General features: G+C 43.4%; 1 protein-coding gene across 4 annotated transcripts in view; it reads left to right on the plus strand.

Annotated features, from left to right (window-relative positions):
* The first annotated feature begins 2,536 nt into the window (after window positions 1–2,536).
* The window catches only part of Ptafr (platelet activating factor receptor), a 32,354-nt gene continuing 16,998 nt past the window's right edge, over window positions 2,537–17,892 (plus strand). Inside the window, exon 1 of one of the 4 annotated variants that reach the window (XM_058571026.1) lies at window positions 2,537–2,691. The gene's annotated coding sequence lies outside the window, so the exon portion shown is untranslated. Of the gene's footprint in view, window positions 2,692–4,971; window positions 5,087–15,938; window positions 16,526–17,892 lie in introns of those variants that run through there. The other 3 variants (XM_046469409.2, XM_046469408.2, XM_046469407.2) reach the window with 3 other exon arrangements.

The raw sequence follows: 17,892 nt of genomic DNA on the forward strand, positions 1-17,892 counted from the left end.
TAGAAAGAGGTTGTGTTCAGTCACCGTACCTGGCTGATAAGTGTCATGAGGTAGTGCAGTCTGCAGGGAGCAGCATTTGATGGGTTTTAGGCAGGCAAAGTGACACCCTTCCAGCATGTTGGTGCTATTAAATCCACTCCTTCCTTAGAGGTCAACCATGGTTATTAGCTTAGCAGGCCTGAAGAGCACAGCTTTACCATCAGTTGTGCTAGAGTTTTAATTTTTTTTTTCCTAATTTTTTTTTTTTTTTTGGCAGTACTGTGGTTTGAATCCAGGGGCACTTTACCACTGAACTACATTATTTATTTTATTTATTAATTTTTTTAAGTGGACACAATATTTTTATTTTTACATTTAATAAAATGTATTATTTTAGTAATATAAATTAATATACTCTATCACTGAGCCACAACCCCAGCCCACATTATTTATTTTAAATTTGAGGCTGAGTCTTAACTAAGCAATTGGGGTTAGCTTCAAACTTGCCATCATCCTGTCTCAGCCTCCCAAGTCACTGGTATTACAGGTGTGTGCCACTGTACCTGGCAAATTGTTTTACATTTAGACAAGTTCCTGATTTGATTGAAGACTGCTGGATTTTTTTTTTGTGTGTGTGTGTGTGTGTGTTGCTGAGGACTGAACCCAGGGCCTTGCTCCTTGGAAGTCAGGTGCTCTACTAATGAGCCACATCCTCAGCCAGAAGGCTGTGCTAGGAATCAGCTACAGGTGTGCATATTCCTTCAACAGATACTCTAGAAATAAAATGGTGAGCATCACGGAGACCCTGCTGTCTTCTTCACAGTTGGGGCACACAGATCAGGAGAGACATAGGCATCCACCGCTCCAGAGGGAGCTCTTAATCTTAGCAGTCACAGAATGCTTCCTGGAGAAAGTGACCCATTTTAAAAATTGGAACCCAGAAGCAGATGCTGGTCTGTTAGGAATATTTTAGGAGAAGGTTTCACTTGACATTAAAGCAGATGGTTTCAGGTATTTTTCATAAATTCAACAATATCACCAAGTAAATAGGTTCTTACTGTGTTTCTTCATCCTCTTGGGAGGGCTTGTCCTCTCAGTTGCAGGAAGGTTGTGTCAGCCCCATATCTTATAATAGCTATTAAGCAGAAGTCATCAGGGAAGCAGTTTTCCCAGTGGCCAGCAAATGGGTCCCCTGGACACTTCTAATGGAAAGTCTGGCTGAGAACATAGCAAAGGAATAAGGCAGGCCATAGACTGAACTTTGTTCCTTGGGACTGAGCACCTACTGTTTCCAATGAAGTCAAGTTTTGTCATCAAGGAGGAAAGGATGAATGTCTGCCAGGAGCAGCTTAGTGCCTGGCACAGGTGGAAAGGACCTGACAGAAGATGTTTCAAGACAGAGGGAACAGATAGGCAAAGGTCTGGAGATCAGAGCATAGCCCCATTCATAGACTAGAAAATCCTTTGCTGTGCCTGGAGCTTAGAAGTGAGGGAAGGTGAGGCAAAACACACATGTTAAGGGATTTGGGTTGCAGTGAGGATAGCCTATATTTTTGCCTTCCCATTTCCTTTCTGGCATATTTTGGCCACAGAACTACCTGGAAGATCAGCAGAGGTCCTAGCCCTGAATTCTGCTCAGAGCAGTCTTTTTTTTTTTAGTAGTACTAGGGATTGAAGCCAGGACCATTCCACCTCTGAGCTACATCCTTAGCCCTTTATTTTTTAAAAATTTTGAGACAGTGTTTCACTAAATTGCCCAGGCTGGCCTTGAACTTGCAATTCTCCTACCTCAGCCTCTGGAGTTGCTGGGATTACAGGTGTATGCCACCATGCCTGGCACTCAGAGCAGTCATTTTAGTAATGACCTGGCTAGGGAGAGTGGTGTGTGTTGAGCACTGAGTTGAGGCAGCTTAGGCCAGATTTGCTTCCAGAGGGCCGTGGCAGCTCTGTATCCCCTTTACCCATGAAGAGGTTAACAGGAAAGGCTACTTGAAGGAATGACTGACCCAGAGAAATAGAGGTGCCACACCACTATTCTTCCTGTGGTTTGCTATGAGTAATGGAACAAAGTCACTATTCCATACCTCCCACTGTGCAGGCAACTGCTGCCAAGGTGCCCCTGGGCAGAGGTGAAGTAGAAGGAGCCGGTCAGGTAGGGTGAGAATCTTGGCATTTGGACCAGTGATGACATAAGCTCAGCTTCAACTTCCTTGTGTGTAAAGTGGGAATTGTACCTTTAAAATAAAGTATAATTACTGAAAAAAATCACTCATTGCCTTTGGTGGTCCAGACACCTGGACCCTTCTTCCCCCATGCCTTCGGCCCCTCAGTTGCTTCTTAGGGCAGCCACAACCAGACTGTGACCCTTCTGGCCCCTCTCACCTCCCAGTGGAGGTAGAAGGAAGTGTGTAGGAGGTTGATGATGGGTCTGAGCCTGCTTGGAGGGTGGAACCTCAGAGAAACAGGATTTGCCTCTTTCCATTTCCTCCCAATCCCATCCTAGCACATCTGGTTCATGGACCCTTTGCTGGAGTTATCAGTACTTATCATTGGAATTGGGGGCTCAGGGCTCCACAGGTATTGAGAAAAGAGCACAGAGGGGCTTGGAGTCACCCTCTGAAGTATCCGCTTTGTCACTCATTTAGCTTCGTGACCCTGGCAATTCATTTCTTCTGGCTGGACTTTAGCTGCCTCGTCTTTGACAAAATGAAGGTAACAACCCCTCCTGACTCTGTCCTGTGAACTCTAGTGAGATTCCATTTATTGGCAAAAGAACAAACCTCAGACGAGTTTTTGTTTTAACAGTGCTGGGTATCAAACCCAGCTTCTTATCTGTGCTAGGCATGTGTTCTACTACTGAGCCACAGCCTCAGCCCTGTTTTTTGTTTGTTTGTTCACTTTTGAAATGGAGTCTTGCTCTGCTGTCCAGGCTGTCCTCACACTCCTGGACTCAAGTGATCCTCCGCCTCCCTTCCCCTAGTAGCTGGGGAAGTACATGTGTACCACTGCAGACTGGAGCTTGAATCTGCTACAGTATGAACTAAGATTCCTTATGCAAGCCTTGAAACTTGAGTTTCAGCCTCCTCATCTCTTACATATGTTGCCCTGAGGACTGAGAAGATCAGGGAAACCAGGTGCCTGGCACAGCAGGGTACACAGTGGCTGCCTCACTTCCCCAGTGTGGTGTATCTTTCCAAGAATTAGATGAAAGAGCTGGTGACTGAGGATATCAGGACACTTGTTAAAAGGTCATTCTGTGGTTTCCCTGAATATTCTGGCTCAGGATTCAGGATGTGTGTGTGTGTATGTGTGTGTGTGTGTATGTGCATTGGGGGTGGGGTGATACAACTGAATCTTTAACAAGCTCCCAGATTAACTCAGCCGGGTTGGAACTACCGGGCAAGGTCAGACAACTCTTCACAAAATAGGATGTTGGGAGAGCTCTAGGTTCCCTCAGAGATGTCAATATCTTCATAGCTGTGGTGTAGACATACTCCAGGTGGGAGATAGGTAAGTGGAGCTAGCAAGGTAGAATCCCCACATGATATAACTCTTCTTCCCCAATCCCAGACTTTCTCTGAGTCCCACCAATTCTGCTCTGTGCCATAGACTGAGACCTTGGAATCCTCCAGGTGCTTGATAAAATTTCATTTCCTGGGGGCATTGTGGGATCAGAATGTTCAGAAATGGAATCTGAAAAACTGCCTTTGTGTGTGTGTGTGTGTGTGTGCGCTTGTGTTGTGGATTGAACCTAGGGCCTTGTATATACTAAGCTGTGCCCCAAGCCTAACCTTCAGTTTTAAGAAGTTCTTCAGCTGAGTCTGATGTGGGGAAAGTAGTTGACCTCTGATGCTGCCGTGCAAGGGAGGAGCTTAGGTAAATTAAGTAATTTTTTTTTGGTGGTGGTGCTGGGGATTGAACCCAGGGTCTTTTGCATGCAAGGCAAGAACTCTACAATCTGAGCTATATCCCCAGCCTGAATTAAGAAATTTTCATTGACTAAATCCCTGTCATGCACCAAGCATCATGCTGGTTATGATATAGGGAATATGAATCACTGTTATAGACCCAGGAAACAGAAGCTCAGAGATATTCATTGTAGAACTCAATCTGAGAACAAGAGGTGGCAATCAAATCTCAATCTAGTGGATTCTTAGACTGGTATTTAAGAATGTCCACTGTGCCATGGCCCAGTTTCCCTTCCTCTATGCCTCCACCTCTGCTCCCTGCTAAGTTCAGTCAGATATTTTGGTGAGGAGATGGTGGAAGTAGAGATAGGCGGTAGCTTTCAGGGCAGAACAGGTATAAAGTTGGAATTCTGAATCAGTCCTAGGCTTTTGTCAGAACTGGGAATATTTTTTTGCCTTGGTCAGACTAGGGACTCCTCAGAGCAACTACTGAACTCATGAGTGAGGTGTGGCTTTTTCTCCCTCCAGCTGGAGGTGGCTTCAGAATTTTTCCTTTCCTAACAGACTAGACAAACCTGAAGGCAGGGCTGTCTCTTCCTTGGTTGGGGGCACCTGCAGGCAAGTTATGTCACACCCATTGGACTGTGATCCTCTATAGGCAAAACTATATGTCCCCCACAGACAGGGGTGTCTTCTGAAAACAGCTTTGAGTCTTTTCTGTCGGGTTGGGGCTCACTGGATTTGGGACTGTGCCCATTAAAACTTGGACTTTTGAAGAGCTCCCTTTCCCCAACAGAAGAGAAGCCAGACCAGGCCCAGCCCTTCTAGTGGGGCTCAGCATCGGATGGGTGTAGCCCAGTGCTGGCTGAGCTGATATGCAAATTCCTGGTTGTATACGGGTATTTCTGGTGAACTTGGGGCTGGGGCCCTGAGGAGCTGGCTTCCTGGCCTGAGATGCCCTGCCCATCCAGTAGAGTCATCAGGCAGTCCTCCCCAACTCTTCGTGTTGCTGCGGCCACCAAAAAAGATTGGAGGGTAGAATCACATGAGTAATGCACTTGGCACTGGGCCTGCTTCTGCCTCCTCCTCATTCCCCACCCCGCTTCCTTAGCTCCCTGGGAGCATATCCAGAAAACTTACTCTCAGAGGCCCTCAGCCTCTCTGTCACCTCCCGGACCACTGTCCTCACTGTTGCTCAGGTAAGAGGTTTTGGCCTGGGTGAGAGGGTCAGGCTTGGCTATTTTGTCTAGCTGCTCCCCAGAATCCTTAAGACTGCTTAGGTCTTAGAGGGGTCCTTGGAGCATGTTTGGATTTTCTAATTTCCCTTTATTCCCCCACCTCATGGACATATAACCTCTCTTTGTCACCCATAGACATGTACACATCTTCTTACCCTTTATAGACACTAACCACACACCAATAGATGTAGCCTTCCTTTACATACAACACACAAAACACATTCTCACACACATAACACACAGAACTTCATCATCAGTAGATATATATATCTCTATAACCCATGACCCCTCACTAAACAGAATATACAAACTGTCACCAACTGGCCTAGTATCTCTACATGTGATCCATATTGTAGCTCACAGGATGAAACACACATCTTTAGACATATGACATGTACACACTACCATACGGAAGACCCTCCACTTACTCACATAAACAAACCTACTGCATGTGGTCACACAGACATCTCCCTGCCCCACCCCACCCAACATACACCAACAAAACACCTGCACAAATCACAGATCCCCCTCTTCCCAAGAAGTCTTTTCTTTTTCTTTCTTTTTTTTTTTTTTGTAATTGTAGATGGACAATATGCCTTTATTTTGTTTATTTTTATGTAGTGCTAAGGATTGAATCCAGTGCTTCACATGTGCCAGGCAAGTGCTCTGCCACTGAGCTACAGTCCCAGCCCCCCAAGAAGTCTTAAGGTGGTTGGATGCTGCTGCTCAGTCAGGGATGAGGCAGGTCTGGGACTGGTCAGAATACCATCCTCACTGTTACCTGAGTCAAATCTCCATAGATGAGCTCTGTTTCTGGGGTCTCTATTCTATTCTTTTTGACTGTTTGTTCTTTTGTTATTGTCTCTCTGTCTTAATGTCTAACATTGTGTCCATTGGTAACTTTGTAAGAAGACTTCACATGTGATAGGGGAAGTTGGATCACATCCTTACTTTTCTTATAGCCTTGTTTTTCAAAAATTTCTTGACTATTCTTGGAACTTTGAATTTTCATTTGGAATTTTTGAATCAGTTCGTATGGTTCCTGGGAAAACTCTATTTGGATTTTGATTGGACTTCATTGAATGCAAAAAGTTAAATTGGGAAGAACTGATGTCTTGCTGGACGTGGTAGCACATGCTTTTAATTCTAGTGACTTGAGAGGCCCAGGCAGGAGAAGTGCAAGTTCAAGGTCAGCCTGGGCAATTTAGTGAGACCCTGTCTCAAAATAAAAAAAAATTAAAAATGTCTGAGGATATATCTGAGTGGTTAAGTGGTAAAGTGTTGAAGCGCTTCTGAGTTAAAAAAAAAAAATATTGGTGCTGGGGCAATGGTGCATGCCTATAATTCCAGCGGCTTGGGAAGCTGAGGCAGGAGGATCATGAGAGTTCAAAGCCAGCTTCAGCAATAGCAAGACACTGAGCAACTCAGTGAGACCCTGTCTCTGAATCTCTAAATAAAATACAAAATAGGGCTGGAAGTGTGGCTCAGCAGTTGAGTGCCCCTGAGTTCAGTCCCTAGGACCAAACAAAAAGAGAGACAACTGGTGTGTTTATAATATTGTTCTGCATAAATCTGATACATCTATTTATTCAATTCTTATTTAATGACTTTCCAATTATTCTTAAATTTTTTTCGTCAATATCTTGCACATCTTAGACTAAGGAGGAAAAGAAAGAAAGAAAAATAGAAAGAAATAAAAAGCCAAAATTGTTCTCTTGCAATTATAAACTGACCCCATGTCTTTTAGCTAGGCATGGTGTCTCACACCTGTAGTCCCAGTACTCAGGAAGCCAAGACAGGGGGTCACTTGAGCCCATGAGTCTGAGACTAGCCTGGGCAGCAGAGTGAAACCCCATCTCAAAAAATAAAATAACAAATGTCTTTTTTAAGTGATATTTTCTGTTTTTTACTTCTTTATAGGAGCATGATTGCTTTTGTCTGTTGTTTTATATCTAGAGATCTTGTTGAAATTCTTTGTCGATTCTAATAATTTTCCCACGGAATTACTTTAATTTTTTATGTAAATAATCATATGATTTGCTTTTTCTTTCTAATCTTTATAAACTTTCCCCCGCAAATCTCATATTCTGCACAACAGAGAAAGGTTGTATAGAAATCTATATGATTATCCTCATTTTGCAAATAGGAAACTGAAGCATGAGGAGGTAAACTGGCTTTCTCAGGTTCATACAGAGTTGGTGGCAGTCAAGATTTGAACTCAAGTCCCTTTGATTCTAAAACCCATGCTCTTTTTCCTGTGCTATTCTTCCTCCCATGTTATCTTTCATTTATAGATTAGTACAAAGCTATTCACAAAAATTAAGTGTCCATATCACTCTAGGTTAAGGGCAGGCTGGGAAGCAAGGCTTTATAATAGGGGGATGGGACTGATATAGGGCTTAGTGCATCTGGGTCCTGGTTCCACTCTGATACCTGCTGTGTTATCTTAGATAAGTCACTTCTCTCTGATCTTATTTATTAATTCAGTAAACTTTTCCTAACACCTGCAATGTACCAGCAACAATTCCAGAACTTGAGATATAACAATAAACAAATTCAAGGAGCTATAATTAAGATGAGCTGACAGAAAGTGAGTAAATAAGTAAAATAAATAGAATGTTAGATGTTTTGTAAGTGCTATCAACAAAAATAAAGCAGCGTAGAGGCCTGGGGAATGTTGAGGTATGACTGCAGTTTATTAGGGTGGTCAGGAGAGGCCTCCCTGAGAAAGTGGCATTTGAGAAAAGACCTGAACTTTGGATGTCCAGGGAAGTGTTCCAGACAGAGGTGCAAAAGGTCAAGACAGGTGATTCTGGTGTGTTAGGGAAGAAACAGGAGATCAGAGCAACTAGAGTATGGAATTGAGAAGTAGAGATGAAGTCAGGTCTTACAGGGCCCTGCAGGCATTTTAAAGATTTTTTTCCTCTAAGTGAGGTGAAGCCACTGTAGGATTTTGAGCAGAGGAGTGATATGATCTGATTGAGGTTCACCTGTGCTGCTATGCTAGGGAGCATGGGGATAGAAGCAGAGAAGACCAGTGAGGAGGCAGGGAACTAGTGAGAAGTGGTAGGAGCTTGGACCAGGACCACAGCAGTTGAGCAGTGAGAAGTGATCAGATTTTGGATCTCTCTGCTGGTCCGTGGTCTACCTACCTACCCATCTATCTACATTCATATTCATCTCTCACTTAAAGTAAATTTCCCATCCCCAGCAACATAAAAAAAAGTAAACTTAATTTAAATTTCCAACAAGTTTAAATTTGATGGGGAAATCTTTGAAATGTGAACCAAACATTGGGCAATCCCTAAAATAAATAATTCCCTATTTTGTGGTACTGGGGATCAAACCCCATGCCTCATATGTTCTAGGTAAGCACTCTACCACTGAGCCACAACCCCGGCCCCATATTTTCTTGATGATAATATCCCCAAAGAGATTTTTTTTTAAAGGCCATCTGAATATATAAACTCTTAAGAATATAAAGACTACAGTCCAGAATGAATCCCAGCTTCATTAACATTTGAGCCAAATAGTTTTTCATTGTATGGGCTCTTCTGTGTTGTTAGCAGCATCCCTAGCGGTTAGTCAGCTTTTCTTCACTGTGACCAAAATACCTGACAAGAGTAACTCAGAGGAGAGCTAGGGATATAGCTCAGTAGTAGAGCTCTTGCCTAACACGTGTTAAGCCCTGGGCTCAATCCCCCACCATTGTAAAAAAAACACACACACACAACTTCCTGAGTACTGGGACTACAGGTGTGAGACACCATGCCTGGCTAAAAGACATGGGGTCAAGAAGTTTATTTTGTTTCAGAGCTTCAGTCCATGGTCAGCCATGGCTATTGCTCTGGGCTGAGGTGAGGCAGAACATCATGGTGAAAGGGCGTGGCAGAGGAAAGCTGATCAGCTCATGGTGGCCATGAAGGGGAGAGAGAGAGAGAGAGAGAGAGAGAGAGAGAGAGAGAGAGAGAGAGAGAGAGAGAGAGAGAGAGAAGGAGAAAAGCCAGGGATCAAATATAATCCCTAAGGGCACAATCCCAGTGATCTACTTCTTCCAGCCACACCCCATCTGTCTACAGTTATAACTCAGTAATCTATTCAAATGATTAATCTGTTAAATGTGTTGATCCATTGATTTGGTTACAGCTCTCATGATGTAATCATTTTACCTCTGAACACTCCCACATCGCCTAACTTTAGCTTTTCAGGGGCACGTCATATTCAGACCATAAAACTGGTCTTTACCCACCAGATGCCAGTAGCTCATGCACACACACACACACACACACACACACACACACACACACACCCTGCTTGCTACTGTGGCCAGATGTTGACAAATATCCTCTGGAGTGTAAAATAGCCCTGGCTGTGAATCACTGATATATTCAAATGCCTACTTAAAATATTTAATTTATTCCTTTAGTTATCCACACACTTAAATATTTTAGGAAATAATTTATTATTTTATAAATATTGCCTTTTTTTTCCCCCAGGGCTGAGGACCAAATCCAGGGCTTCACGCATGTTAAACAAGCTCTCAACCACTGAACTAAATACCCAACCCCTAAATAGTGCTTTTTTATACTCTCAAATTTTGAATTTTTGAAACAAGTTGATTCAAAACTTTACATTACATCTTCAATGTCAATATCTCCATTGTTATTGTAGTCCCTTTTCTGGCATTAATTAATGTTCCGGAGGACATAATTTTCACTTCCATTGACATTGAATGAAATATAGCACTTAACAAATTAAAAAAAAAAAGAAATATAGCACTTAACCTCCTACTAAGATGCTATCAGAGGAAATTACAGCCCATTATCCATTATTATAGCATTGAGGCAGTTTTCTTTTCCATTGTTGTTTTGATCTCCAAAATCCAAACAAGTGCTGAAATGTTTTAAAAAACAAACAATGATAAAGGTTTTTATCTTAAAAATTGAAAACACATACAAGAATGCACTTAATGGTATAATGGATTCCCATGTACCCTCGGCCAGTTTCAACAATAATCTATTCATTTTATTCCATTGAAGTGTGTTTCATCTTATTTTGAAGCAAATCCCAAATATAGAATTTCATCTGTATATGTTTTGTGTGTCTCTCTAAAAGACAAGAATTCTTTTTTTAATGTAACTGTGAAACAATTAACATACCTAATAATAAATATTACTATCTCAATATAATTGAACGTCCAAAAAGTGTTCACATTTCCTAATTTTTCATAAATTCCTTTTTTTTCTTCTATTTGTTTGAATCAGGATCCAAAAAACATTCAAATGTAGTAATTGGTTGCTGTGTTTCTTAATTCTCATTTCATCTACGGTGTTTCCCTTCACCTTTTTTTCTCACTTAGAATTTACTTGCAGAAGAAGCGAGATTGTCTGTTCTGTAGCATTCTCTATTGTCTGAGCTTGTTGGGTGTGTCCCAACAACCTGGTCCTCTCTGTATTTTCTCTAAAGTGGTGATTGAACTTGCTGATTTTTTTTATTATTTATTTTTTAGTTATAAGTGGACACAATATCTTTATTTCATTTTTATGTGGTGCTGAGGATTGAACCCAGTGCCCCCCGAACGCTAGGCAAACACTCTACCACTGAGCCACAACTCAAGCTCCTGAACTTGCTGATTCTATTTGCACTTTTTTAGCAAGACTATTTCATAGATAGTGCTATGAGTTGTGCACACACAAGGACAACTTTATCAGGAAAAATTTCAAATATACACAAAGAGAAGAGTATGATAAATCTCTACACACCTGTATTGGTTTCCTGTACCCGCTGTAACGAGTTCCCACAGACTCGATGGCTTAACCACACACATTTATTCTCTGACAATTCAGAAGTCCAAAATCTCTGGGCCAAAATGAAGACATCACAGCAGGGCCATCCTCCCTCCTGAAACTCTACAGCAGAATCCAGTCCTTGTCTCATCTGGTTGCTGCTGGATTTCCTGGGTTGTGGGAACATCACTCTGCTGCTGTGGCCACATGACATTTTCCTCTTCTGTCTGTGTCAAATCTCCCTCAGGCTCTCTCTCATGTGGGCCCTTGTGATTGTATGAAGAAGGCCCACTTGGATAATCCAAGGTAGTTTCTTCCACTCAAGATCATTAATTTAGGAACTGGGGTTATAGCTCAGCAGTAGAGCACTCACCCAGCATGTGGGAGGCCCTGGGTTCGATCCTCAGCACCACATAAAAATAAATAAACAAAATAAAGTTAAAAAAGAAAGATCATTAATTTAGCTGGGCGTGGTGGCATATGCCTATAATCCCAGTGATTTGAGAGGTTGATGACAGGAGGATGGAAAGTTGGAGATCAGGGGCTGGAGTTATGGCTCAGTGGAAGAGTGCTTGGATAAGGCCCTGAGTTCAATTTTCAGCACCACATACAAATAAATAAAATAAAGGTCCAACAACTAAAATATTTAAAAAAGAGAGAGAGAGAGATAAAAGAAAGTTGGAGATCAGCCTCAGCAATTATGGAGACCCTATCTCAAAATAAAAAATAAAAAGGGCTGGGATGTAACTTGGTTGGTAAAGTGCCACTGGCTTAAATCCCTAGTATTTATCAATCAATCAATCAATTAAATTGAACAAAAAATAAAAAGTAATCTTTACAGGTTTCAGGGTTAGGACCTAATATCTTTTTTAAAAATGTATTTATTTATTTGTTATTCTAATTTGTCAAATATGACAGCAGAATGCATTATATTTCATATTACACATATAGAACACAATCTTTCTTATCTCTGGTTGTATACAAAGTAGAGTCACACCATTCATGTCTTCATACATGTACTCAGGGTAATGATGTCCATCACATTCCGCCGTCTTTTCTACCCCTATTCCTGCTCCGTTTCCCTCATACCCCTTTGCCCTATCTAGAGTTTGTCTAATCTTCCCATGCTTCCCCACAACCCCATTATGAATCAGCCTCCCATATCAGAGAAAATATTCGGTATTTGTTTTTCTGGGATTGGCTAACTTCACTTAGCATTATGTTCTCCAACTCCATCCATTTACTTGCAAACGCCATGATTTTCTTCTCTTTTAATGCTGAATAATATTCCATTGTGTATATATACCACATTTTCTTTATCCATTCATCTACTGGAGGGCATCTAGGTTCTATAGTTTATCTATTGTGAATTGTGCTGCTATAAACATTGATGTGGCTGTGTCCCTATAGTATGTTGTTTTTAAGTCCTTTGGGTATAGACAGAGGAGTGGGATAGCTGGGTCAAATGGTAGTTTTTTTTTTTTTTTTTTTTTGTGGTACTGTGGATTGAACCCAGGGCCTGTGTATGAGAAGCAAGCACTCTACCAACTGAGCTATATCCCCAGCCCACAGGACCTGATATCTTTAAGTCTGTTATTCAGACTACTATAATAACGTTTCCCAGATTCTATAATTATCAATGTTCAGCAACATTCTCTATTTCTTTTCTGTTTCTCTTCTTCTCTCTTGCTAGAATTCTCTTTTTCTTTTCTTTTTTTTTTTGGCGGGCTCCTGGGGATCAAATCCAGGGCCTCATGGGCACTCTACCACAAGCTACACCCCCCAGGCTTTTAAAATTTTATTTTGAAACAGGGATAACTATTTTGAGATAGCCAACTAAATTGCTAAGGCTGGCCTTAAATTTGTAATCCTCTTGCCTCAGCCTCCTGAGTAACTGCGAATACAGACATGTATCTCTATGCCTGGTGTCTCTCTCTCTCTCTCTCTCTCTCTTTCTTCCTTGTTTCCTTTTCTTCTTTCTCTTTACTTTCTTTTCTTTCTCTCTTTACTTCTTTCTTTCCTTCCTTCCTTCCTCCTTCCTTCCTTCCTTCCCTCCTTCCTTCCTTCCTTCCGTCCTTCCTTCCTTCCTTCCTTTCTGCAGTGCTGGGGATTGAATGCAGGGCCTTGAGCATGCTATGTAATTGCTCTACCATTGAACTATGCTCCCAGCCCTCTTCTTAATTTGCTGTAATATTTTTACAGAAAATCTCTGTAATTTCATTCTTAAATATTTCCATATATATATTTCCATATGTGTGTGTGCATGTTGTACACATACAGAGATTTTATTATATAATCACACTACCATTTTCACTTAATAAAATTAATAGTAATGTTTTAGAATAATCTGAAATACTGTCTATATTTCAATTTCTCTTATTTTCTCAGGTATGTCTGTGCCCTGAACAATTTGTTTCGTCCTCCAGACCTATTCTCTGCACAAGTAACAGAGACAGGAGCATACCTCAACAGACTCAGTGATGCCATTTATTAAGCTGCAGAGTCAATCAGCCAGGCATTGGAGGGGCTCATTTTGGGGATAGAAAATGGCCCCCAGTTACAAGAGGGGTCTGCATTTTATAGGTTACAATGAGAGTGACTTAATCATTGGAGACTTCTGCAGAACGTGTGTGTTTGGGCAGTCAGGAAACAGGTTGTAAAAGTGTTGCTGGGAAAGGATGGAAAGTCCCAAGCTTATCTTCTTCCTCTGGGGTTCATTGTCACTGGGAAAGGATTATGTTTTCCTTTTCCCCAGGGATTGTCATTTTCCATATCTTTCACTATCCACATTCCATCTCACACTACCCCTGAAGCTGACTGTAAGAGTCAGCCAAACCGAGGCACGAGAAAGCCATCACAAGATGGAAGAATACAGCAGTGGGGGTATTTATTTCTTGTTTCCCTTCCTGCTGCAACACTAAGGGTCGGCAGCAGCTTTCTACCCAAGGTCACAGCTCCTGTCAGGTGGACCTCCCCAGACAGCCACCCTCTTCGGGTTCCAGGAGCTGCTTCCTCTTCTCAGTTGTGCTATGACACAGGCTTCTCATCCTTGGCAGCTGCTGAAGACTACACCATTCCTTTGGGTCTCTGGCCCTGTCCACAACTCTCTAAAAAGAAAAGGGAGAAAGAGAGAAGCCCTATGTCCCCAATTGCCCACTGTGGGTGTGCCGTCTCTGTCCAGGACCCTACCTGGTACATATGTCCTTTTATAGTTGATTTGATGATCTGGGTTCCAAACAAGAGCCGTGTGTTGTCTCAGATCTTTGTATCTCCTATGTCCCTTTTATCTGGAACAGTGCCCTCCTTTGTTTGTTTTTTGTTTTCATGTGACTTATTTGAAATAAGTGGATCCATTGTTCCATAGAACGTCCTGCATTCTGGGTGTGGCTGATTGCTTCCTTGTGGGGCCCTCAAATTTATTCCTCTGTCCCTTTAGGTTAAATCTAGAGGTTTGATTAGATTCAAACTTGGATATACTTTAAAGTAGAGCTGATAGAATTTGTTATCAGAATGGCTATGGCATGGGAAAGAAAGAGCTGACCTCACTTTCCTTATTTGTAAAATGTTGTAGTAACGTCCACCTACCTACCTTGCTTCCCCACCCCCCACCCCCCCAGTACCTGGGATTGAACCACTGAGCCACATCTCCAGCCCTTTTTAGTATATTTTATTTAGAGACAGGATCTCGCTGAGTTGCTTAGGGCCTTGCTGAGTTGCTGAGGCTGGCTTTGAACTCATGATCCTCCTGCCTCAGCCTCTCAAGCCTCTGGGATTACAGGGTGGGCCACGGTTCCTGGCCTACCTTGCTTATTAATTTCAAAAGAGATCCTGATACACAGTTGCTACATGTATACATGTGGAAGGGACTATTGGAAAACAGGCTGAGCCAAACAGTCCTGGACCTTGAGCTGGGAGTCCTGAAGATTGGCTGATGGAGGCTGGCTGATCCAGTCTTGGAGGCCAAAGGAGGGCTGAGGAGACAATGCCATTTGGGGAAGGATGATTCAGGTTGGGAAGCAGAGCTGGGGCCTCGTCTTCCAGGGAAATAGTTTGCATGAAGGTTAAAGGCAGCAAACAGACCAGGTCATGTTGCATCTCAGGGCCCTTGAGCAAGAGAGACAAGGAGAGACGACCAAATTGAGCCTGTTTGGAGATCTCTGACTGAGGTCTGGGGTGTGTCTTAGGACCTAAGAAGAATGTGTGGAACAGTGTGGGTGAATGAGAATGAGGAAGGAGGTGTGTGGGGGCAGATGTGAGTGACAGGGAGAGTAGAATGGGCACCTGAGTGATCATCTCCATGATGGTATTTACAAGTGTGTGTGGGGGGTGGTTTGAGTGCGTCTTCCTGTGATGGGGATGGAGCTGGGGAGAATGACTGGACTTTTGGCTCTGGTTTTTAGAGCTGAAACACCTGTCAAAGGAGCCATTTTTGGCTTTGATAAGGAACAGGAGAAGGGATCTGAACAGTAGGAAGTGGCAAGCCCAGACAACCAGAGTGGAGCTGAGGCTGGACACTGAATCAAGAGCCAGGACCCTGCACTCCTGACTGTTTTGCACCTGCCTCACTGTGAGACCTGGTCCTTTCTGGGCCACAGTTTCCCTCTCTGCTCAAGGGAGTATTAGATAAGCTTATATTTGAGGGACTTGTTTCCTTAGACAGTATCCACCACAAGGGCTTCTCAGTAAATGTTGCTTGGTTGATTGAATAAATGCATGGATAAGTGGATTAGAAACTTTGTTACCCCTAAATTCTACCCTCCCCACAAGTTCACCTGTGTTCACCCTCTCAACTGCCCACACTATTCTCCATGAACTGTCTTGCTGCCAATCTCCAGCTCAGGGCCCTCCCCTGAGCCCTGCAGTGCTCTGTCCCCAAGGATTTTGGGGCCTCAGGGTTTCTTGGTCGCCAGGGCTGCCCTGTCCAATCATGCTGCTGACCACAGTCGTGCTTCAAGCTCCCTCTTCCCATCCTTCCTATATCCTGGTGGCCGCTCCCTTTCCTGCTCCCTGGCTCTCAATTTCTCCCCGCACTGAGACACACAGACACTGATGAGCACTTACGCATCTGCAGGCACACACTCCACCTCTCTCTCTCTCTCTTAACTCCCTCGGTCTTGCTCTTTGCTCCCTCATTCCTCTCTTGGACTTCTGTTTACCTCCCTCTGTCCTTCTCCCTCCATCTCTTCCTCGGCCCTCTCCTTTCCTTCCTGACTCCCTCCCGCCCTCCCCGCTGGCTAAGTGTTTTTTGGTCTCTTCTCCTTTTTCCTCTTTCTCACTCTTCCGTCTCTCCTGAGCACACCCCCTCATACTTTTCTTGCTTCTCTCTCTTTGGCCTTGCCTCTCTGGTCCTGCGGAGCTGCCCACACTCTACCCCGCTCCTAGCTCCTCAAGAAGCTCTGCCTAGTGCCCAGGGCCTTGGTGGGTCAGCTTGGAGGTTCCTGTGGCATCTGTCGAAGAGGCCCTAGGGTCACTGCATTTCCTCCTGGGGGTGACTTGGCAGTGATATGTTCTTTTTCCTCACTTCTGCAATTGCCAGAAGACGGCATAGAGGCTGGAACTAGGGCCCAGACCCAGAGAGACAGGCTCCTCGGCTTAATGACTGGTCCTGTGACAGGTAAGGGGGGGTCCCAGTCCGGCTGGGAAAGGGGAAAGTTTATGAAAATGTCCTCAGGAGGCCAAGATTGTGCCCACTGGCTGCAAATGGGTGGTTCTGTTTTTACTTTTCTTTCTTTTTTTTTTTTTTTTGGTACTGGGAATTGAACCCAGGACAATTTACTACTGAGCTATAGCCCCAGTCCTTTTTATTTTTTATTCTGTGATTTTTCCATTAGGGTCTTGCTAAGTTGTCCAGGCTGGCCTTTAACTTGCAATCCTCCTGCCTCAACCTCCTGAGTCAATGCGATCACAGACATGTGCCATCGTGCCCACTCTTTCTGTTTTTAAGGGACTACTTTGGCATCTTTCTTAGGCCCAGAAAGAACATCTTGTGACCAAAATTTTTCAGGGAGCCCAGCACACTTCTTTTGTATTCTGAGACCAAGGCAGAGCTGAGGTGACCTCAGAGGACTCACTAGGAGGTGATGATGGTGATGAGAAGGGGCTACTTGGATTTAGGAAGCCGAATGCTATCTGCTTTACTAGCTGTGTGTTTTTTGGTCAAGTTATACCCCCCTCTCTGTGCAGTTTCCTGAATTGTTAAATGAGGCCAATGCCATCTCCCTGGTGGGATTATCAGGAGAGGAGGAAGGGTCTTGTACAGGGCTGGGTACTTAGGGACTCACAAAATGCTGGGTTTCTCTGGGGGATGATGAAGATAACCAGCATATTGGTACGAAGGACCAGGCCCACCACTAGTTTTGCCATGATATTTCGGTTGCTAGTGACAAAGCTCAGGCTGGCACCTCCTTTCCTTCATTGTCAGAAAGTCCAATTATGGGGCCAGTGATCAGAGCTTACTCACCTGGAATGAAGGGAAGATTGAGGGACAGCAGGCTCTCTCTTAAACACCAGGCGGTTTTCATGACCTCTAACTAAATGCCCAGCTGTGTCCCAGGTGCTTAAAACCTGGGATGGGGTAGGTTGGTTTCTGCCAGGAAAGCTAAAGAAAGAGACATTTGTCTTTCTTTGCGAGCCAACAACCTGTCCAGAAAGGGAAGTCGCCTCTGGAGGTGACTGGCTGTGGGCCTCTGGTGAGTACCCAGAGTTTTGATTGCTGACAAGCTGGGTCCTTGGATAATTCAAGAGCCTCTTTCCTTTTTTGCAGATTGGGGATAAAATACTGATCTTTTGGGTTTGTGGAGAGGACGAAGTAAGAAGCTGGATAGGAAGTGTTTTGTTAATTGTAAAATGATATACTAATGTGAGCCAACATGCACTGCTAATAAGGACACTGTAATTCTTACTGTAAATGCTTTAGGATAAGGAAATGCCTTAGGAATTCGTTTTCTCCTTGCCCTTAGTAGAGTTTGGCATGTAGTAAGA

Source organism: Marmota monax, unplaced genomic scaffold (assembly GCF_021218885.2).
Source record: "Marmota monax isolate L192 unplaced genomic scaffold, Marmota_monax_Labrador192_F-V1.1 WCK01_AAM20220418_F8-fsc00008, whole genome shotgun sequence".
Lineage (NCBI taxonomy): Eukaryota > Metazoa > Chordata > Mammalia > Rodentia > Sciuridae > Marmota > Marmota monax.